Consider the following 24,518-nt stretch of genomic DNA (forward strand, 5'->3'; position numbering starts at 1 on the left):
AAGACGATATGAGGCACAAGATAGCAAAGCATCGGCGTTGGAGGTGAGTGTTGTTCTCTTTCTCGAAGCACTTGGAAGAGCCCTGTGGATGGAGTTGCTGGCTCTTCAAGGGCGTTTGAGGTGATGAGGCTACCATTTCTCGAAGCGCCTTGAGGTGGAAGCGATCGCTGTACTTCTCAACACGACTTGAGGTAGAGGGGCTGAGTGTGAGGTGTCGTGGAGCACACTGAATGCAGGTGGAGGGGATGAGGAGGCTGCTGATTCGCAAAGCACCTCGAGGCAGCGATGATGAGCAGCCTAGCTCGCAAAGCGCCTTCAGGCGGAGGTGGCGAGGGCCCTATTTCTCGAAGCCCTCGGCAGTGTAGGCGATGGCGGTTTTAGGTCTCAGAGTGCCTCGAGGTTGAGGTGTTGAAGCTGCTGATTCTCAAAGCACCTCGAGGCACTGATATGGAGGTGAGTTGACTAGTGCACAAAGCGCCTCGACACTAAGGTTGTAAGTGTCCTATTTCTCGAAGCACTGTGCAGTGGAGTTCATGGAGGCGTTAGTTTTCAGTGCACCTTGAGGTGGAGGCGAGGAGGCTGCTGATTCTCAAAGCACCTCGAGGAAGAGCTGGTGACTAGACTGGTTCATAAAGCGCCTTGAGATCAAGGCGGTGAGTGCCTTATTTCTGGAAGCACTCAGCAGTGGATGTGAGTGCGGCGTTCGTTCTCATAGTGCCTTGAGGTGGAGTGATCGCTGTGCTAGTTTTTATAGTGCCTTAAGGCGGAGTAGTTAAGTAGGCGGATTCTCGAAACGCCTCGATACTGAAATGAGGAGAGCGCCCTGCGAACACCGCATTTCATCACAGACGTCCGCGGTGAAACCCCGCGCCCGCGTGCGTTGCCTTGATAACAGGACGCTGTACCTGTCAGTGGGCGCTTCAGGCTCCGCATCCGCTAGGCATTGCGGCAGGCATCCGAACATATATACATGTATGCTTTAAAGTAACAACACAAGGGGGGATGGAGGGAACAAATGGAGTGGAAAATTACAGAGGTGGAATGCTTCCCGCAGTCGCGGAAGGGGGGGGGGCGTCATTGGGGAGACGGCTCGAAGGTTGAGCCGCTCGAATATAGCGGAGAGCAGTTATTGCGGCAGGAGAGGCGTGTATATCCAAACTTGCAATGGTACACTTTTATTTTATTCGTAATGGCATCCGGGGTATTTTGTGCGGCACAGGCCCAGCCCCAGGGACCTAGAGAGCGCTGTACCAAGAAGCATGGGGGGGGGAGGGGCGGTCTGCTGCACATTCTACACACGGCACGCGCGCCTCATGTGCAGTGTGCACCCCGGCTCGTGGTATCGTCCCCAGGGCCGGCCCCAGGGCTGCCAGCGCCCTGCGGGAGAGTTCCGACCTCATTACAGACCACCCCATCACACATGCAGAACAGCAGGGGGCTCGGTTCTGTTGTCTAATCCGGCTGAGTTGCCTAGAATGCCCAGCTGTGTGCCAGATGTTTCCATGGTGTCATGCCCCGGATACTTTCCTGCACCTGGACCCTGGCGGAGTGCCGTTGAGGGCAGAGCATAATATGGGATAGGATGATGGCTCTTCCGCCGGATTCCAGGGGACCGGAAGTTGTCCCACTTGTTCCTGCCCGCGCGCAGCGCCTGCCCGGCCAGTGTGGTGGCGTTCCCTGCTGACGCGAGCGCTGGCCATAGTCTGGCAAAGACCCCTTCTCTCGGGGAGTGGGAAGCGCCAGCCCTACCCGTCACCCGCCACTCACCGGGGTGGCGTATCTCTTGCCAGCTCACTCACTGCTCCGAACAAGCACACTCTGGACATGGTCGGACTGGGCCATAAAATTGACTCGGGCACCAATGAAAAAGTGGCCCACCGTTGCAAATGACTATTCATTTTGTGACAGTTTGAATAGTACCCGAGGCGGAGTTTTTTTAATAACATGTGATGAAAGTTGTGCATTTTAAAGAATGATTATTCTGCCACACTGGTCAAAACTACCAGCCGAACAGCGAAGTAACCCACCAAGTGGCCCGCGTCAGCGTTTTGCGTTTTTGGTTTGGCCATGGGCCTGTCGCCCTAGCGGCCAGTCTGAGCCTGATTCTGGACTTTCGATTCACCTAAAGCAGATCAACGTGCCCATCCTCCATTTGCAAAAGCAAGACAGTGACGCAGACGACCTGATATTGCTCCATATTGACCCATCAGCTGCCCGCGCTACACACACTAGAACTCCCCCTGCCTTGAGCATGGAACCCCCCTGCACCGAAACTAAAAACACACTCCGATTTCGTTAGCAGCACTTATCCTGCTAACTGTCTGTAACATACTCAGCTGTAACCGTCACCTAGGCGCGCAAGGGGTCTCTGCACTATACAAATGTACACATAAAATAAATAAAGAAATAAATACATCGAAAATCCAATTCTTTGGAGCCTCTGGAGGATATGGCTGAACTACTTAATGAACAGACTGGAACGGCTCAGGCCTGCAAGGAATCTATGGGCAACCGCGGCAGCAACGTTCCCCATCATATGATAGCTTATTTATAACGTGCTTAGTACCCAGAGGTTTCTAATCGCAGACCCAGGAATCGAACCTGTGTTGCTCTGTGTCGTCCTGCTTCCAAGGAGAGCACGTTGGCCATGAGCTATCCTCCCAAGGCTTTTTCCCATGGAAGTTCTGCCATCTTGTGCGCACATCCCCAGACTCATGCACATGCCCAAAAAATGCCCCCTTCCCTCGAGTAGTTACCATCTGACCATTTTGGGCCTATGGCTTTTCCTGAAAGACTCAGATGTCCCATCAATGAGAGGACAAGGGTACTTCCCTGCATGTGGTCTCCTCTCCCTTGCCCATTTCTCTCCCAATCCCTTGTCACCAAGGATGCCTTCCTAGGTCTTGGGGCACCTACCTGCTTCCAGCCCATGTAATCATTTCTCTCACTCCTTCCACTCCTAATCTCAATAGTGCTTTAAAGCAAATCGTTTTTTCTTCTAGGCAGCACTATAGAAAATAAAAACACTCTCCCTGGGGCTAGTAGTTTACGGCCTGGCCAGCTGGAAGTCCTTCACCCATCTCCAGTGACCTGGCCAAGGACCTAGACTGGCAAGGCACTTGGAAGTAGAGGTACATTTATTTATTTATTTGATATTTGTGGAACGCGCCGAACCCAAGGGCATCTGGGCGTTTGATATTCATCACACAAAATCACTGCCTGCCCCCAGGTACATTTTCTTTATCATGTGTGCCTTGTGCCCCCACCCAGTTCTGCTCGTCTGTGTGAGGAACCTAAGCACCTGGATTCTTTGAGACTCTTTCACTGTTTAAATACTAGTTTGACCTTTTGACAATTTAAATAATTCAACAGCTGGAGTCCCATCTCAATTCAACACTCTTTGCTGTATTCATTTTTCATTACCTGGTTGCATTTAGACCCAGATTGTTCTTACGTGCACCCCATCTCGCTAGGTTCATTTAATCAGCATGGCTACCTGTTTATATATTTTTTGAACCTTAATGTTTTTCTATCGCCACTGTTTTCCATTGCATTTGTTTCTTATATAGCCCAGGTGTATGTCTTGAGCTCATCCATCACTACCAACAGGAGAGCCAAGGGTTCCCTGAGGTGTCAAGGTTCAGCTATTTCTTTAAACGTTTCTGGACCATCATGTTGTGGAAGCTTGGGTACACCTTGTTGTCGACCTTCGGCTGAACCATGGGAGATCTGGCAAACATACATGACATCATGTTGCAACAGGCTTAAACCTTACACCTCCTTATATACACCAGGACTGATTGACCATAAATGCACTTTCCAAACACACGAAACATGATGGCACAAAAATCCATACATGAGGGCCTCCTCACCTTAAAGGCGTTGTGACGTATTCGGTGGGCACTCATCGTTGGGTACTCATCACTGAAGCTAAAGCTGCATATTTCTCTGCGACTATGGGGTGATGCCCCTTTGTGGCTTTAAAGCACGTCTCCAACCTATTAATCCTCCAGTTCACAGGAACATGCAGCACGATTAACAACTTCTTCCACACCAAGAATGATAAATCAAGCAACGTATCAATGTCTCAAAATCGGTGGCCCTCCCTGCTCACCATGCCACCTCATGCAACACAACCCCGGACTGCCTTCACATCCCTCACACACCAGGTGCTGTTGATACTCTCACATCACTAACACCCACCTCATACAAGGAGAACATCACTCCCCCTGCCATCATGAAACAGTTCCCAGGATCTACCCGGGCTCCCGCTTCTCCGTATAGTCAGTGCCTCCCTTGACCAGGGCATCTTTCCAAGCACCCCAAGAACAGTATGAATACTCCAACTCCTCAATAACACACTATACACCCGTACGACCTTGCCAATTACTAGTCGAACACTAGCCGCCTGTTTATTAGTAAAATACTTTAGAAGATAATTGCCAGCCAACTCCACGATTGAATTAACCAATAAGGCCTGCCCTGGATCCTCATTGCTCTCTCTGCTCTTCACACATGCAAACCGACTCGCAGATAGAATGGGGTTCATAGTCACAGTCCTCAACTGGTTCGCCTCCTATCAGATAGATACAATCCGTGCAGCCGGGTTGCTTCAAATCTGGCCGGTGCCCGTTCACCTGCAGAGTCCCGCCGTGATCAATACTCCCCCCAGAGGATCTTCAATCTCTACATGGAGCATCTGGGTCACTTCTCGACCACCCTAATATCGTACTTCACTAGTACGCTGATGATACTCAGTTATACCTCTAAGTGATTTGTACGCAAGTATTTCATACCTCTGGAAATGCCTCGCCTCCGTCCAGGTTTGGATGACAAGCACATACATACCTGGAACCCAATCCCGTTAAAAGTGAACTCATCCTAGTAGGTCTACCATAGCCACCTAGGGCGATCCAAGGGTGGCAGAAGGACATCCCCCTGATGGACTCACACCACAGTTTTCCCTGTGGGCCAAATCACTCAGGTTCATGATTGGCAGCACTCTCTCCTTCTGGCAACATCAATCCTTGCCTGTTCCTCCTCCGGGAGAAGCAGCATAATGATGAAAGGAGAGGGATGAGTTTATGATTACTCTCTCGAGACCCGAGAGGCTCAACAACTCCCGGGGCCTCCTATCTGATACAAAAAAAAAAACAAAAAAAAAAAAACATATCAACATAGCGCCTTTGGTGAAAGGCGCTTTATAAAATTAATAAATATACAAATACAAATACAAACAAAAAGCCCAAAACTCCCGGTATCCAATAGCACTTCTGCAGAAGATAAATCCCCTCCTTCCACCTGAGGATTTCAGAAGAATGGCCAGGCCCTAGTGATCTCATACCTCGACGGAGGGAACACCTGCCTCACTGGCCTCCAAGACAAACACCTGGGCCTTCTTAGGGTCTGTAAATACGCCACTGCGCGCCTCGTGATGGGAACTAAGAAATGTGAGCGCATCTCTTCTATCCCAAGAGAATTACACTGGCTGCACATTCCGGCCAGGATACTCTTCAAAACTACTGTCATCACATATAAGAAAACCACTGCACCAACAACAGCCTGCCTAGCCACAAAACGCACAGGCTCAGATGGAGACTCAGCCCTCTAGGAGCCAGACCATTGTGAGGGGTGAGGCTTAACTGGCCCACAAGGAGAAAACCAGGGGCCAGGCCTTCTCTTTCAATGCCCCAGCCTACTGGAACAATATCCTGGTCACAATCAAGAGTGCTCCAATACTCCTGAAATGTAGGGAGGAACTCAAGACCCTGCTCTTCAGGGAATGCCGTTCAGCACTTAGGACCTGAGATTCTTGCTCTGTACCAGCCCTGTAGTAGGGACCATCCTTAGTACTATAACCTGTGGCCTCCCCTCCCACTGACCTCTATTAACCACACATGACTTGAACAGTACTGTGTTGTTTCCTAGATAGGTTAACACCATATAAACCGAAAAACAATAGAATGCAGTGCCTTAAGCCTCTATCATCAATTTCCCTTTGCCCAGTGGTTTTGCTTTGGAAGGGAGAGCGATCTCCCCTTAGGCCCATCTATGCTGGTTTCATGTGAACTCTGAATACTAATAGAAGCTTGCACTAGCGAGCACTTCCAGAATCTTGCATAATGTGAATTTGTAGAAGCTGGCACAGGTTGGCAGTGAGAGAATTTGGCATAGTGTGCCAAGCTACCACTTGAGGCAGTGTGAAAAGCTTGAAGACAAGCTTGCACTAGTGAGCAGCACGAGAAGTGTCACATGATGGGCACTGTGAGAAGCTGCTATAACAGGCAGTTTAATATGATTGCACTGGCAGGCAGCTTAAGAAGCTGGCCCATGTGGGCAGTGTGAGATGCCCACACTGGCAGGTAGCGTGAGATGACTGCATTGGTGGGCAGTGTGCCCGTTTCATGCTTGTGGGAAGCTTGAAGAGCTTCCCCGCTTTGAAGTAATCGGGGTCCTTCATTCAGACACCCTTTTTCCCAATCTATGCCCTGAGTTCTCAGAGGTGGCCAGAGGTATTTCAGTTCACAGTCTGTGTTGGACCAGGCAACTCCCTCCACTTCTCTGGAAAATGGTGTCCTTCTGTTCCAGCAAAGCCGCATCCTAGGCAACCGTGCAGATAAATCATCATGAGAACATTATTGTGTGTGTGACGAAATGAGAAGGTGGGCAAGAGAGCAGGCCGTGATTGAGGATTGTGAAAGTATATACTCTCACTGCTTCCGTAAATGGTATAGTCCTCTTTTTCACATTTCATCCTGTAACCACAATCTATATATCTATATATATATATATATCACCAGTACAGTTATGTTGGGTTTCAAAAGGCTTGAAAAAATACTTCCACCTAAAATGTGGAAGTTACATTTATCATTTCACCAAAGTCACACATGCCACGACGCCATTTTGTTTTTGTTCGGTGCCAGAGATAACCCAGAAGAAAAGATAATCTAAGGCCACCCATTAAATGGTACATGAATAATCACTAGTTTCCACGCTAAAAAGTGGACCCCACGAAGTGTTCTTGTGTGTAAACATACCAAAATAACACTTCAGGACAAACTATATAGTAAAACTAAACTGTTTCCCTCAGTGTGTTTCGTTATAACAGGAATAACCAGGGTTAGCCGAAAATGAAAAGTGGGAAAAATACCATTTGGTGGAGGAAAAAGTATGACATGGCATCAGGCTCGAGGTGGGGAGGGGGAAGAGGACACCATGCAAAATTGGGGAGCTGAGGGTGCGGAGGATTGGGGACCAAGTTCAGAGCTCGAACGTTTTTGCATAACCAGAGTTATAGTAGAAAATGGGATTGGGAATTAAAGTGTGTCACACGAATATGGGGGTTATTTTTTTGTAGTTCATTACTATTATTGGGATTATACTAACTACGGATATGGGCAAACTATTTTTTTTAAAAAAGAGAGTTAAAAAATTAAATTCATACAAAAACAAGTGGAATGTTGCAGCTACAGTGAGGTGGAGGTAATGGATGTGGCCAAAGGCTAGGCAACTGGGTTATTTCAAGAAAACAAATGGTGAAATATGGAAAGTGGACACGGCCAAAGACTATGGGTAGTGGGCCCGTTTAGGAAACTTATTGGAGCAATAAGTTGAGTGGGGCACTGGTCATGGCCAAGGCCATGGCAAGTGGGACTGGAAGAAAGCAATTGGAGCAATATATCAAGGGGCCATGGCCGAAGGCCAGTAGTAATGGGTGAAGGCCTTGGTTAGTGAGTGGGAAAGAAAGGAAGTATTTTAAAAGATGCAGTGGGCACATCTGTAGGCCGTGCTTACTAGACAAGGCTGAAGGCCCTGGCTATTGGCTAAGGGTCCCAAAAGACATGGAGATTGGCCACGGCCAAAGACCGTGGCAACCTAGTTGGTCCAAAAGAGACATATCGGGGGACCATGTACAGTGGACACAGCCGAATGCCATGGCTAGTGGCCCATAAAAAAACTGATGATATAACAAAACCCTTGAAATTCACTGGAAAAACCATAGTTACGGTGCAGTTAAGTTGTGCAGATTTAACTCAACAAAACCCTTGAAATTCAGTGGATGTGGGAAGCTATGGCTAGCTTAACTCAGCACGCTCCCATTTCAAAGCCCATGAGTGCATACGTATTAGAAGAGACGGGATTCACAATGACATACAAAAGGGCGTTATGGGGGACATCAACGGTTGAAAAGACAGAGTTCGCCCACCCACAACCGGGCGCAAGATCTCCAAACTCAGTCCGCTTAATACTCAAAACAATTGTAGTGGTCACCTTTCCAAGAAACATTTTACTCGTCCAGATCTTTTCAGCTCTAAAATCCTGGTACTGTGTTTAGGAACTAAAGTTTCTCTTTCATAAGGTTAGTTTTCAGTCCTTAGAGTACACACTAAAAATACCCCCACACAAATGAATACTCAAAATAAATATTGAAAAAACAGCCCAGATGAAAATGAGAAAATCTAAAATAACTACATTTTTATATTTTTAAAGAATAGCATACCATACGTCAATGCAAAAACAAAGAGACTTCTGGACAGAAGATTAGCAAGTCCCATACTCAGATGGAATAGTGAATGATAGCAAGCATCTCACCTAGACATCATTTCAAGGACAGCAATGCCAATTAACCGATCCATTAACAATTTCCCCCCTCTGCATACACCTGTCAACCTCTAACCAAACATAACCACAAGCCTACAACACAACCATCCGCACAAACTTCACTACACTGCAACAACAAAACAAACCACACATAGACTCGCACAACAGCACACGACGACCACAGACCATAAAACACCCCAAGTCCAGTCAACGGACCCACCAGGCTGAGGCTGCCAACAGCGCATCACTGCTCTCTTGCACTTTTCCAGCTTATTCCCACTAACTCACCCTCCCTCCCTCTTCCAGAGCCGCCAGAGCACCAGGGACCACTCCGGTAGTGATAGTGCGTGGTACAAATATCCTTTAACATAAACATTACATTAACATAAACATTAACAGAAGTGTGATGTAGCGGAAGTGAGGGTGATAGAGGACAGTGTTTGGGGTGCTTGGGGATGTGGGGTGGCCCTCTTTTGAAAGTTTACCTCCCAACTGGAGATGTCTAGGTGTACATTGGGTGCTGGTTTGAACTGGTTGGTTGGGAGTATTGGAGGGTCGCCCGTCCCGTTTAGCAAATGATATACCAAAGACACAGTCATCAAGCAAAACAAAAAATTGGAAAAAAAGACAAATAATAAAAGCTGCTCTTGTGTTTGATTTAACAGTTTGTTATTTGTGTTGTTTTCATTAATTTGAATGTAAAGGGATCTATTTTTACCTGCACATTTTCAGTCTGGCTTATTATTCCTGGGATATTATTACGGAGAACCATCCGCATGCGCCGTCGGAGTATCGAGTGCCTCCTCGTGCCTTAAATCTGAAATATCTGCCCAGTGTTGGCTGTCATTCTCTTATCTGTCTGTTGTTTTACATTTAAATAGACCTTTTATGGCCCCTGACACCGCTTACGAGGGATCTATTTTATCCCGGCAAATTGATTATAAATGCCGGAGAGAGCAATGAATAAGCCAGCCCTTACTCCATTCAGACCCCTGCGGCAGGTACGCTCTGGGAAATCAATATTATTGTTTATAATGCGCAGTGGACATGTTCGGCACTGTGCAAGTGAACGCAGTGGTATATCACTCCGCCAAAGCCCTACCGAAGCACAAGAAGCCGTGTCTCGTGTAAGTAACCAGCAGGGTCGGAGTGGAGCATAAAATTATCCCGACCACCAATGAAAAAGTGGCCCACAACTGCAAATGGCAATTCATTCCTTTTGTGACAGACTGTTTGAGTAGTACCCAAGGGGGAGTATTTTTGATAAATTGTGATGCAAATTGTGCAATTTAAAGAATATTTATCCAGGAAAAATTGTTAAAACTACTAGCAGCATAGTGAAGTAAGTCATCAAACTGGCCCGTATTGGCCAAAATGTGGCCCGCTTTCATTCAAAAAAATAGGCCAGTCCGAGTCTGCTGATCAGGATATTTTGAGGGCGCAAGGGTGCCACTTTCAGGGTTTGCCGTTTGAGCTCGTCATTTTTAGGTCCTGCCTTAGAAAGCTTCAGCTCTCTCATGCGGACCTTTTGTTAACATAATAAAAAAGAATCGGACATACTCTTGAATCAAACTGACTTCAAAGACAAAAGGCCTAAAAATCAGCATTGTTGTGCTACATAGTTTTATCATAGATTCATCATGTGGAAGACCCACCACTTCCTACCCACTGACACCTCGTTCCATGCGCAGGCTTCGCCCACAAATCTTGGGTGAGAAATACCATTATAGCAAAATAAAAAACAAATCAATGCATTTATAGGAAATAAAATATTTTCAGAAAATATTAATTTCCTTAAAATATAAACTTAAAGATGTACCGTCCTCATATACGTTGCAATGTCATTTTCTTATACTGGCACGCACAAGTAAGCACATGAATTAGGCCTTTAGTCCTGCGGAACATTCCTGTACTCCGGAAGTGTCATTACTTGGTACGTGGTGTGTGTGGTGTGTGTCTCCACAAGAAAAGAGTCCATTGTTTAGAATCTGGGCTTTTACAGAGGAATCAGTGAATAAAACAGTGAAGACAGCAGCGGCTGGGGCTGCGCGTGTCCGGAATGCATTCTTTATTTGTAGCTCGTGAAACATTGCAAAGAGTGTATTTTTGGGGAAAGCTGGCAAGAAAGGCATGCTTGAATATGAACGCCACCGGGGGCTTAAGGCGGGTAAGGGCCTCTAGGCTTTCCTTGCCTGCTGGGGCACCCCACGACTGCCACGGTTAGGACTACGGGTGGTCTTTTGGAACAACTGTTAGCAAGACACATTGGGCCTGATTTACAAAAGCATTTTACAAGGGCGCAGTCCCCGCTTTGCACACCACGCCTGATTTACAAAAGCATTTTACAAGGGCGCAGTCCCCGCTTTGCACACCACGCCTGATTTACAAAAGCATTTTACAAGGGCGCAGTCCCCGCTTTGCACACCACGCCTGATTTACAAAAGCATTTTACAAGGGTGCAGTCCCCGCTTTGCACCCCATGCCTGATTTACAAAAGCGATTTTCAATGTTGCAGTCCCCGCTTTGCACGCCACGCCCATTTTCTTCCTCTGTTTCTGTAACACACCCAAACTCTTCAACCCTTCTGCGCACTGATCCTTGAACAAATTGGATACCCCGGGATACTGTGTTAATGCCATAGAGCCTCACTATAGGTTTGGCGGTGTGGGAAAAGAGTGGGTAAATGTGCCGGTAACTCTGTTACCAGTACTTTCCCCACCTGGCCAAACAACAAGTTTATATTTGTTTATAGTGGGTCACTGATTTACCTCCATCAGGCCACATAAGCAAAAAAGTCTGGTTTTACCGGCACCCATATTACCAGTGCTGTTAATCCCAGGTAATCCTGGAGTGGGGTTTACCGCCCTTTCTGCCGCCTGTAATATCCCAGTAATACCGGGATATCAGGCGGTGGAAACGGTAGGTCAGTTTTACGATATTACCGGCGGGATGCCAGCAGACTTGTAATTAATTTGATGGGGCAAGAATAAGGAAACATTGTGGCATGCATCTGTATATTTTGCAATGTTAATGCTTAATTAAAACTGCACACAGTTGCTACTAAATGTGCAGAAGTCCTGCACGGATGCCGGTTTTGTGCCCACTCAGTGAAAGCCAGCTCTGGCGCAGAGCGTGCGGGGGCTTTGCAATGCTATTTCTTTGGGCATCAGATATTGTTGTTAGTTTGACCTACGACACTTAGGCAGACCTGAAACTTAAAGAGTCTTTTTCACATTTTGTGATATATTGACAGATGTGTAATTTAAAGCATTGTAAATTATGCTTGCGACATATTTTTGTATAGTTTGTTTAACAAATTCATTCACGATTTTGTTTTGTCATCTTTCAAATGTTGTTTGTTTGACTCAAGAGTTTATGTTTTTCTCTTTAAACCATGTATTGCTTCTGGACTAAAGAGTTCATGCTTTTTTTCTTTAAACTATTATACAGTTTTTCCAGTCTTTTCATTTGTTGTATTTAACAAAAATATAATAAACTAGGAAATATAAATACACGTTTTTTCTTTCCTCTATACATAATACATTTTTTTAAATTATATTTCAGTTCTCAAGGGAAACTGAGTATGGATATCTGTCCATTAAGATACCCAATTTGGATGTCAATGGGATTTTATCCATGTATCAGCCCAAATCAAGTTAATTACAGCTTTTGGAATTTTGTGTAATTATGTTAGTTTGTTTTTCAGACAAATTTAATGAGCGGCAAGCGCCTAAAAGTCTGCAGTTGACCACTTTGCGCAGCATTTGTGCATTTCTGCGGCACATTTAGAAGCAGTCTAAAATCAGTATAATATTTAAGGTCTAACAGAGTGAAGTGAAAAGCATCCCCAGGCTCAACACACAAAAGACACAAATGCTTTCATTACCACTCAGACACTTGTTGGAAGTATAGTTCTTCCCCACTATCCTCTAATCCTGCCGTGCACACACCACCACCCCCACCCCCCCCCCCCCCCGCCAGATTCTGGAGAAAGGTCACTCTGTCTTGGGGGACCGACATGCTTCTGTTGCAGCAGAACAGAGGCGTGTTCCTTTAAATGTCAACATGTCACACCTTTCCAGCATTGACTCGGGCAGCCAGAACCTGGATAACCGCCATCATTTCTTGGGGGTGGCGAGGGGGGTGTTCTGTGTGGAGGGTGTTCCTTTAATAACCTGCAATCATGCCCTCTTTCCATTTGTGGCCGAAATCGGCAGCATATTAGTTACATGCAATTGTACGCCACTGCCCCATTTGCAAAATGCCAATACGTATGCCATCTCAGGCAAAGTGCTATGCTGCCAACTCCACCCCTCGACAGGTGGCCTACTTGGATGCTTTGGGGGCCCATGATGTGATGACCCTGCTCATAGCTTCCCACTGCAATTGTCTAGAATTGCCCTATCAAAGGAGCAGCCCTGAGAAAACATACACTTCCGGTACAGGGCCGGCTGTCTCTGATAATAGCTTTGAGGAAGCGCTGTTAGTTTCCCTAGCCTCGGCATGTGCCAGTAGCCTATTGCCTAAACAATATCTGCCCTGCCAACTAGAAGGCGTGATATTTAATACTGATAAACACAAAGATGATCTGATTTAGAGGCATACTTGCCTTTGGAGACTGTGATTGGCTATTGTCATGCAGTGGCCACGCCCACTGCATGACACCTGTGCGCAACCTCGGGTCAGTTCAGTTTATGTCTGTTGTCTAAATGTCCAATATTCATTGTCACGGGATTCCCAGGCTCTGTTGCAGGATTGTCTATGATCAATAACTTCACCAGTGGAATTTACGGAAGCAGCCCAAAGGGGTCACGTGGTGAGATGTTAAGCAGTAGAAGGGCAGGTCCATGGTGAGATCCCAAGCCTGTGCTTTTCCTATGGAGCAGGGGTGTCGCTGGTCTGGAAAAGATCCAGGGTCTAAGCTGATGTCGGGACTGTCGGGGCTTGGGGTTAGCTACCCTTTTGGTTGTAGCATCTGAGCTTATATCCGATGCTACAACCAAAAGACCCGGGGCTATAGCCCCCTCAGACCTCCCCTGCCGCCCTAGAAACGCCTCTGCTATTGAGCCTATGTGCATTTTTCGGAGGTGTGGCTTGTGCGGGTATTCATGCCCTGGGATGTAGAGTTGACAGGCATGGCTGGGAAGCTGGGTGCCGCCCCTCCAGCAGAGTGCTGATCCTGCCAGCCAATCAAGGACTGATGGGGCTGGAGGGAGTGCATACCGCTTCATCTATTGGTTGTTCAGGCACTGGAGATCTAACACAGTAAAGAACGAATGCATCCATGATTAATTGACACAGCTCTGAGAAAACAAATCACCTCGAGGCACTCCAGGCTTCAATTGTACTTACACTGACATGCATTGGCGTCAAACGTTTGGAGGACCCTCACAGAACATTTGGATCGTCCTCACAGGAAACTAGCCATTTGACGATAAAAAAAAGTGGGGTCACTTAAAAGTAAGGCTGAAAGTGTCCATAGGCCAGTGTGGTGGCATTGAATAATGGGGGCGCTGAATGGCTCCTTGCCTGCGGTCCATGAATGTCCCAAAGTACCTGTCGTGCTCCAGCATTCTGAGGACCACCCTAACATCCCCATCATCCCGGACAGCCTGTGATTGGCTAGCGGGCAGATTGGGCAGGCTTGACCAGGGCAGCTGCCACCCCGGCGAGAAATGTTGCATGTGCAGGTCTACAGCTGTGTTGACCGGCCCACCCCTAGCTCTTCCCCACCCGGATTCCCCACACCACCACATGAGAAGGAAGGCAGCATAGAGTCATCGCCCAGAGCATGTGCAGGAACATGTCCTTCAGCACACTGCAATCCTTCTGCACACCCCAGAAGATGCACGGTCCTGGGAAATAGCTGCTGGCGGGAGAATGGAATGTATTGTATTGTGTCTTGATGGGGTGACAAACCGTAGCTGAGTGTGGGCGCTGGCTGGATCCGTATGTCCAATGTTGGTAGTTAAGCAAACTTTTTGTCGTTTAGAAATAGTCCAGTCTTGAGGTTTGTAGACATGGTATGTTATTGGTGTATGTTACCAAAACCAGTCAGTGTGGCATTGTGCGCTCGAAGGGAAACAAAACAGCGGACGCGCGTTTCAACCGAAGTCTTTCTCAAGGCTGAGAGTAGTGAAGGGAGTGAATTGATGATGTGAGTGTTTAGAAATCCAGTGCCGTGACATAATGTGATAATTGCCATATTATTGTATAGATATTACCCACTATTACATCATAATAAACACATTTGTTCATGAGAGCAGTTAAGGTCACAAATTAGAATGGAAAAAGAACCATTGATTTTGAAGTGCGCGGTGCACGGTGATTTGTGGTGATTACATTACAATCAGTAATACATATGTCATTTAGTATTGCAACGTGAAAAATAGTCAGCATTGCAATTTAGAGATTAGTTGGAGAGAAACAGTACCAAGGTAGGAAAAAGGGGAGAAGAATGTTGGGAGAAATATTAGAGCCGCTGTCAGTTAAGAGGGCTGGTTGATGAATTCACGAAAAATTAGGGAGAAGCATAGGTGATGGATCTTACCAGGGATGTTTTGTAGGATGGCTCGTATTGGAGCTGTTGAATGTTGACACGCGTTCGGATGTCAGAAGGGTGGCTGATTAGCCTGATCTGTAGAAGAATAAAATGGGAATATATAAGGCCCTGGGTAGTGTCCAGTTGCTTTCATCCTCATTGTAGGTGGAACTTTGCAGTAAATTAGAGTGCCCCGGGATTGAGGCTGGGGGGTGTTGGGAGTCTGCAATTGTGCTGTAATTTAGTCCCTTGCAGGATACCGCCCCTTAGAGGATTAATTAAGTGCTGGAGTTGCTTGGATGGAGTGGCAGTGCCCATGGTGGTGGTATCTATAATGAGACACGGGGTGTGTTGGCAGGGAGGCCAGTTAATTAATATTCAACTGTGAGGCCCCGGGGCTGGGTGAGTCACTGCCGTGTGAAGAGCAGTGAATTTTTGAGCTGTGGGGCTGGAGGCATATGGATAGTGCCTGCACGTTGCTGTGGAGCGCGTCCTGGATAATGGCGGTGCCATGCCGGATGGTCTGTGTTCCTGGTGCCGTAGGACCAAGAGTACAAGCTGGGGCAGGTGATGGCAGTTAATGCGAGGTTGCTGGGCGTTGTGGGCCCGGTGCATTCGATATGCGCCACCCGATCTGAATAATAGCCCTTAATGGCGCAATCGCGGTAGTGCGAGGGGGCTGGGTGCGTAGCCCCATGAAGATCAAGTGTGGAGCTGACATAGAAGACACAATTACACAGTGTTCCGGACACTGGATGACAAACAATAGCTATACCCAGCAGTCCAAGCTCAGACGTCCGAATCCTAGTATGGACCACAGATCTCGCAATCTAAGTTAATGGGGAACGAAACTGACCGTCTATAAATAACGATTGTCCTGAAGATGGCCCAACATTTATATCACTGACCACCACAGACAAAGGTGGTACACCATTAAGGGCCGAAACATATGTCGACCGAGAAAGGAAAACCAAATGTTTTTTTCCTATGTCATGTATGCATACCAAGAATAATTGTTATGCTGGAAGAAAATTCAAGCTGTAGAACCCTGTTTTTGTAAAAAGGTGTATGTTGTATGAAATGTAAGATTGACGATCAGTAGAGTAAAAGTTTGTCATGTTTTTTTCAGATGTTTTTATGAAAAACCATTAAAGAGATGTATGTTTTGCAAAATTGCATTCAGCTCAAATAACTATCCCCACTAAGGTGGTGCTCCAGCTAACTGTATAAGCAGGAGATCTCCACCCCATCGCTCGTTACATACAGGACCTCTAGAGAGGGGCAGTCAATCTGCTTGGCACTTATCTCTCTCTCCCAGCCCTACATGTTTGCCATGAAAGCTTGCACCAATACTGCTCACGCACTACATGTATACCTGAGGTTACATGCGATTTGAACGAATGAAAAAATAACGAATTAAATTTTAACGGAAAAAAAAGATTGATTTTTTTTCATTGGCGGACTGGCCCCCAACCTCTCTTTTCATCACCCTTCCAACCCCATCCCGAACCCCCACACACATTTGAACCCTTTACCCCCATCCCTCATATATATATTTTTCGATATTTTAACGTTGTTATTTAATCGTTATTTTTTCCCCGTTAAAATCACGGCATGCCATCTGATTGGTGCTGTAAGGTCTGTCTGTGAATCAGGGCGGTGTATTTTTGTGTGTGTGCGTTTGTGTTTTGTCTTCTTACCATGTTATTAAAAGGCGGCTTGAAGGCTGATAGCGAAAGGGGATCTTGTAAATGCGGAGGGCATAAGCGTATGTGAAGTGGCCAGGGCGCATTAGTACAGGTCATGCGTTTGGAGAACATGGGGTGGGTTCTGATTCGGAGACCAAATGAGTCTACGCACAGGGTGCTGGCTCGGACTGGCCTACAGGGCAATAGGCCCACGGCCGAACCAAAATAAATGCTGGTGTGGCCCCGTTTTTTTGGTCAAAGGGGGCCACTTTTTTGGTCAATTTGGTCCAGTTTGAGGAGTTAATTCCCTCTGCGGCTAGTAGTTTGGAGCAGTGTTGCTGAATACATTTTCTTTCATTATGAGCCCCCGTTTTGGGCCTCTGATTGATCTTCCTTTGAGGTATAGCGAGGATCCACTCCCACTCAACGCCGCCTTCTTGATTTTCACACCACTCACTCCACAAGATGGCGAATGTCCCACAGTTACACTCACACAGTGCAGGTAGATGCCTCCAGACTCCATCTTGCACCTAGCAACTCCGCCGGCATGGGATCTCACCATGAAACGCATCTAAACATTGACTCACAGATTCTCTGATTTGACTCAAACCGCCATTTTACTAAGAGTACCTTTGCTCACCTGCCCCTCCCTCACTAACCCCCACCCAGCAGCACCTAAAGCGCCAAGAGGTTTTTCGGACGGCAAAATCCATGCCATACAAGACACACTAATATATCATAGCTTATCTGGCATCCAAGCCCACACATGTGAAATAAAATTCAAACACGGTATCTCAAACAAGTTCTCTTTTGTTAGTGCATGACAACCGTAGGTTTGCTATTCAAAATCTGTTTAATTCTTTTTGGATGTGTTGTGGGGTAAATCTTTTCGGATCTCCTTCATAACATCGAATTTCTTTTCCCAAATCCCATAACATCGATCTTTTGTCTTTTAAATGTAATTATTTATTTATTTATTTAAACATGTTATATCCCGCGCCACGTGCCCGAGGGTCTCAGAGCGCACGAATGAACAATACAAGACGAACGGAAACGAATGAGGATAGGAGCAGAGGATTCAGGGTCCGGGGAGCCGGGCAAAGCAACAGAAGACAAGAATGAGTTAATCAAGGGAAATGCATTTTGCTTCAATTTAATGCAGGTGAGACCCCCGCATCCCTTCCACCATAATTAATCCCCTTACCCAGACCCCCACCTACATTTGGCGAAATGAGATTAAAAAAAAAAGAATTGTTATGTGATTCCCAAAAATTGGCTTCGGTATTTTGGTACGATACCATCTTTTCAATATGCTGGACTATAATGTCAACAAAACGAGCAAACTAATCTCAAACCTTTGCTAAAATTCTCTTGGACAATTCGGCCCTATAAGCCTGAAAATAGGAATTCTATGTGAATTCAGATGCAAACTCGGATTGCCTGTTTGTTATTGGTGCAGATTCTGTCCCACCTGCACGATGCACCACTCTCCCTACCAAAGATGTCGCATCTCTAAGGGATGCAGGGACCTCATCCGCAATTGACAGCGGGGTACGTGATTTGCTCCAGTACTTTGGACCTACTGCGCGCGGCCTCCATTTCTAGAGCAGAGCGGGCCAGGCAGCGGCCTTGACTGCCGCCGTCAATGTGAATTCTCGCAGGAGCTTTCTGGCAGGTGCTTTTGATTTTAATAAATATTACATAAAAAATGTGTCGCTGTTAATGCTGCTCCTTTTTTGAACAGTGCCCGGGCCCTCTCCTGGGATCCTGGCACAAATATAAATAAATAAACATGAATATTTTAACTGAAATGGGCACGTTGTAGCTGGTGCACCACGCCGCTTGAGATCTATTATTTATTATTAATGTGATATAGTTTATAAATGAACTTTACACATGAAATATGAATTGACGTACTTACATAAAACATACTTAAGTGTACCACAATTTTAAGTCATAATTTAAAATCAACTACCAGATAACAAAGTGAAAACCTAATATTTACAATAAGTGAATAAGATTCAATAAAAATAGAAATATACACTTTCATACAATTATTACATAACTAATATCCAGAATAGAAAAACAATATAAATCAGATCATATCTACAGATGTATAGTCTACACTCGATCAGAACAAAATAAATCAGTCTGAGATCTCAATTTTTCTGCAACCAGAGACTAATAGCTTCAACAAAGACTCCACAGGGATAAGAGTTGACACCTTCAGAACTACAAAGAATACATTCAAATAGAGATTCCCAGCAGGCTCTCAATAACTAGCCAAACATTGTACATTGCAATAAAGAACGCAATGTTCGATGTGTTAATGCTACTCCGCCACAAGGCTAATTCTGCTATGTAATCACTGTTGTGGCTATATCTGCCCTATTGGGTCTGATAGGTTGTTGATAATGTAGGGCAATTTGTTAGCACATGTTTCCCTGTTTCTATTTTTGAATTGTTGTAACATATTCGGCAGTAGCGCTCCTCATAGGGTATCTGGTTTATTACAGCTGTGCTAGCCAACATCGGCAAATAATTCACCCTAAGGAGCAGGATACAACGCCTTAATCTAACTGCTGGGCATAGGTTCAGGTAGAACTGCAGCTTTTTATATGAGTATAACATGTACGTAACAAAGTGATCATTCTTAAGGTTTTCCAAGTGGACGCAGTTCTCTATCCAGTCCCAATGGTCCGCTTTTTTAGAGAGGGCAGTTCTGGACCTTTGAGTAAGCTCCTCAGCTCGAGTATTCCAGCCAATTTCTTTCAAGTATATATCAACCTTATTTTTTAGAAGTGATTTCCCACTTTGTTTAGTGATTTCTTTCCTCAAGGTGTCAAGTAATTGATTGCCCGAATTGCTCAGCATCACTAGGTACAGTTTGGCCCTTTTTTTAAGTACCTGAGATTTTAATGAGGTCAGCCCTAATTCAAGCCTAATGACGGCCACCGGAATGCAGGTTGGGAGGCCCAAAATCTTTCTCCAAAATTTGCCTTCCACAACCTGCAGCCAATTTAGGTCCATAGTTTGTAGGGCTTGAAGACCGTGGGTCATCATCGGGGCTAAGACCTGTTGATATAGCAGGCGTGCAGCCCATATTGTAAAACCGCTATGTGTAATAGTGAAGCAGTAGACCGTGGCAGTTATTTGGGCGGCCCTAATCTTTGTAGTCCGCTTGCATTGGAGATAGTGCCCCGTAGTTTCGATTCCCAAATATAGATAATTCAGGGTATACAAAATCTCCAACTTCTGTACTTTTAGGCTGGTCCGCGCTACCTTTTTATTTGTAAACAACATCAATTGGGTTTTCTGCTGATTTATTATCAGTCCATTGCTGTTAGCGTAGAGCCATAAGGCTTCCACAGATCTCCGCAGGCCACTAATTGTGTGAACTAATATCACTAAGTCGTCCGCGTAAGTAAGGACTGGGCAGTGTTTATCACCAATTTTAGGAGGGCAGTTATGTGCCTTTTCAATCGCTGCAGGTAGGTCATACGTTAACAAATTATAAAGAGTTGGGGCCGTCACACAGCCCTGCTTGACTCTATTTTGTACGATTTGGGTGGTCATATTCCCTTTAACATCCAGTTTCAAAGAAACTGTGTTGTTATGATGGAGGAGCCTTAGATAGTATAGCAGGCCTTCGGGGCAGCCAAGTGACTCTAATTTAGATCATAAGATATCTCTGCGACCCAGGTCGAAGGCCACCTTAAAGTCTACATATAATGCATATCGGGGAGGACTACCCTTATTCCTCGCAGCGGTACGCAAGATGTCTAAAATAATCAACTAGTGTGCCATAGAATAACCCCTCCTGAAGCCACTTTGAAAACAGTTGAATATATTTTCCTTGACTGCCCATTCTTGTAGTTTATCTAGAATTAGGCCTGCAAAACGTTTACCGGTGCAGTCGAGCATGGAAAGAAATCTATAATTGCTAGGGTCCCTCTTGTGACCTTTCTTGTGCACTGGTATAAGTGTGGCTGTTTGCCATGAGAGGGGTATTCTGCCTTCCAGCATGATTTTTTCAAAGAAAATCTTTAGTAATTTGGCCCAAAATCTAGGGTTACATGTAAGTATGACGTTAGCCAGGCCGTTTGGGCCGGGTGCCCTAGATGATTTTAGCTTATTTATCTTAGCCAGAAGCGCAGCAAGCGTTACCCCAAAAAGGAGGCCCAGGGGGAGTAGTGTAGTAAACCTCCATTGACTCAGTGTTAATAGGCATATTACGATCCCTCAGAAAACGTTCCCATCTATGGGCTCCTATAGGATTGAGGACTGGATTTGTCCTGCTACCTCTCACTTCTCCTAATCGTGCCCAGATGTTACTGGCGTTCTTAGTGCACAGTAGCCGTATGGTCTCTTGCCATTGATTTAATTTCTTTTGGTATTTTTTTGTCTTAACCAAGACTGATACTTCCCCTTAAGTATTTTACAAGCAGAAAGATAACATTTGATCGACAGAGATGTTTTCCTTGCCCTCCTTATATCTGCTCTCAGTCGCCTTTTGCCGTCTCTCACTTCACTATCATAAGAATTTCTCTTAGTAAAACCAGTTGCCGCCTCTCCAGTTCCAGCAGAAGCATGGGGAATTGCAAGTGTAGCTATCCAATGTTCAATTCTATCTATCGACAGAGCTTGGAATTGGTAGATGTCCCCATAATGTTCTGCTGACAAAGTAGCTACCACTTTGGCTATATTTGTCTCTGACCATGGGATACATGTGGCAGCATGATCTGCCCTTAAATCCCCCATGGATTTTACTGTATGATTTACAACATCTGCACCTATAGTTGACCCAAGCAAGGCATGATCGCTCCATATATTTTCGGAGACCTTCATGTCCTTCACCCGGCTAGCTATATCTTCTGTCACAAAGATGTAATCCAATGTACTCTTAGAACCACCACCTTCCCAAGTGAAATGGCTGGGGCAATCGCTAGAAGTTCTGCCATTAATCATTTCCATGTCCCACAGTTCAAAGAAACTCAACCAATGCTGCCCTTCAGGATCTACTTTCTTGTGGGAAATTGCACTCTTAGGTCTTAAATAAGGGTTACTCGTAATCCCCACGCTCCAGACAAATGGCAATTGAAATCCCCCACTATCATCACAGATTTGTTTCCCTGCTTCAATGTCCATTTAATCATCATTAAACTGCTGAACTGCTCTCTTGGCATCGTGCACCTACCACCCTGTGTCCCCTGGGCCCAGGTACCTGCTCATCCTGCCACCCTCCTGCACTGCCTCCTGGCCACCATTTGCACTGGGGACTGTATCTGTACCCATACAGTTTCCCCACACCCCCATTTCCTTGTTTCTGCACTTAACCAGACTTACCCAGCCTGCTGCCTTAAACACAGCACTTTCTGGCTGCACTACCATTGTTTATTACCTCTATTATCTATTTATTTGTATTTATTATCATTTATATGTTCCTCTCTGCACCGCACTTTCCACTCTCCCCCTTCCATGCACTTTTCCCCTTTCCCTTTCCCATGCATTTGCCGTTCTCAATGTCCTGGGCATAGTAAGATCGTTGTTTTTTTGTTCTCCCCTTTGTCCCTCCCTTGCCTTGTCGCTCTCTGAAACACTTGTGTACGAGTGTGATACAAATAAATGATCATATCATATCATAATGTCATGAAGAGTCTCTTGAACGGTTTCGGTTTGGATATCCCCAGGTGGATTGTAGAGATTTATCAGTAGCATGTTCTCAGTCTTGTTCACAATATACATCACTACTTCCATCGCAATCACAAAGTCATCTGTTTTAGTTGCCATACAGCGTGATTTAACATTATGTTGAATCCCAACAATGAATCCCCCAAACAGTCTTCCCCGTTCGCCTTGTTTTGCAAGGGATTGGTACACTGTATATCCATTCAATACTAATGGGGTGGTCAGCCAAACCTCCTGAAGGCATATGCAAGTGAAATTGCATATATAAGGCAGCGATCCCTTCTGAGTGATTAAATGGCTGTATCCCCTAGTGTTCCATGACAGGATCGAACTACCCTAGTCTTTTTTAATTACCATCGGTAGAGATTCCGCTAGCCACTTTAGGATTTTCTGTACATCTGGCATTCGTACCGCATTACTAGCAGGGAGTTGGGTTACATTGAGCTTGCTCTTAGGTTCAGTCGACACTTTCCTAGGGCAATCCAGATCTTCTTTTCCAGGATCCGCATCAATTTCCACAGCAGCTGCTAGTAGATTGACTTTATATGTGTGCAACAGATTTGCATTAGCCAGAAATTTACAATGGATTACTGATACATTAGTATTTAGGGCATTTAATGGTTTCATGTATTCAAAGTCGTCAGATGTAAGGACTCTTAGTTGTGGGATGGAGTGCAATCTGGTCAAGAATTCTGTTCTTGTCAACCAGTCTTGATCGTTATTTTTGTAGAGATTCTTGATTATACAAATACGATTGCTGCTTATTACTGGCTTCTGTTCTTCGTTCTTACGTAGTGATTTCTGTATTGTCTCAAGATGGGGGATTTGCCTTACATTATTTGGAGTGGATGAGGTGTTTCCTACTGTCTGTTCGGTTAGCAAGGTACCAGATTCAATTGACACTTCCTCTACATCGGGTAGATCTTTGTCTTTCTCAGGGATAAGCCAGCTAGTGAGGAGACCTTCTCTTTCCGAGTTTCTCTTTTTCGCCCGTGCTGCCTTTTTCCTACATTTTTTCGTATTTTTATCTCTGGGGCAGACTATGAGAGTGGTAGAGCCGCATTACATGTTCTTTTCTTCATTACTGCCCTTCTGGCTAATCTCCGCTGCTTCCACGAGAAATATACCACAGAGTTATTAGACATATTCAAATCTGCGTTCAAAAGCATAGAATGTTCTTTAATCATCCGTATGGCTTCAGATATATTGTTCTCAGTTTCCTCAATAACATCTTTTTCTGCGATGTTTGAGGTAGCCAAGTTGATAGTATTTTCTAAAATACGGCCACACATTTTCAACAGAATTTTTAGCGCAAACTGCAGGGAGGCCATTGAAGATTGGATCTCAACCAGAGTATTCGTACTGGAGAAAGAGCCTATGTTCGACTCCGGTTCTGGAGTTTCTGAATGTATTATTAAGTTCGGTGACATTGAAAGCCTCTCCGGAGTTGTCATGGTTTGTAAGAGTTCTTTCGCTGTCGCTCCTTTTTCATTGTAGTAGAGCTGATCAAAACAGGCGTGATAGATCTTTGAACTGAGAGACATAGCTCCAATAGGGAGTTATTATCAATCATCAATTCAGAAGAACTATCTTGCGTATTGCTTACGCTTTGATCATTCACTTCCTCCTTCTCAAGAGTGTTCGGGATCAACTCCACGGACGGGTTAGGTGGAAAAAAGGTCGGTATAGTACCTTCACTGATAGGTATTTGCTGTTTTAATTTGTTTTTAGCACCCCCTTTTGTCGTTCTATCTGTAGGTATTTTGGAGTTGTTCTTACGCAAGTTGTAATTATTCTGCGGTACTCTGCTTTTGGGGGACATTTTACTCTTTCGAGTGATTTCTCAGCCTCAGCTTATCACTTCCCCAGAAGACAGCAAGATACTAAGTCCACCTGATGCAGTCAGTCTTCCAGGTTGCAGTGCACCCCGCAGCGTTAGTCAGGATCAAAGGAAAGATTTTCCAACAGTCTCCTGGCTTCACCCGTAGGCAGCTGTTGTA

General features: G+C 45.4%; 1 protein-coding gene and 1 non-coding gene across 4 annotated transcripts in view; both read left to right on the forward strand.

Moving 5' to 3' along the window:
• SEZ6 (seizure related 6 homolog) overlaps positions 1-24,518 on the forward strand; it is a 1,141,307-nt gene that overhangs the window by 15,188 nt on the left and 1,101,601 nt on the right. The window lies entirely within an intron of this gene.
• LOC138490583 (U8 small nucleolar RNA) lies at positions 5,008-5,141 on the forward strand. Its single transcript, XR_011275526.1, has one exon. It is a non-coding gene; the product is annotated as a U8 small nucleolar RNA (small nucleolar RNA).

This window comes from Ambystoma mexicanum, chromosome 9, assembly GCF_040938575.1.
Source record: "Ambystoma mexicanum isolate Mex_15411 chromosome 9, UKY_AmexF1_1, whole genome shotgun sequence".
Classification (NCBI taxonomy): Eukaryota; Metazoa; Chordata; class Amphibia; order Caudata; family Ambystomatidae; genus Ambystoma; species Ambystoma mexicanum.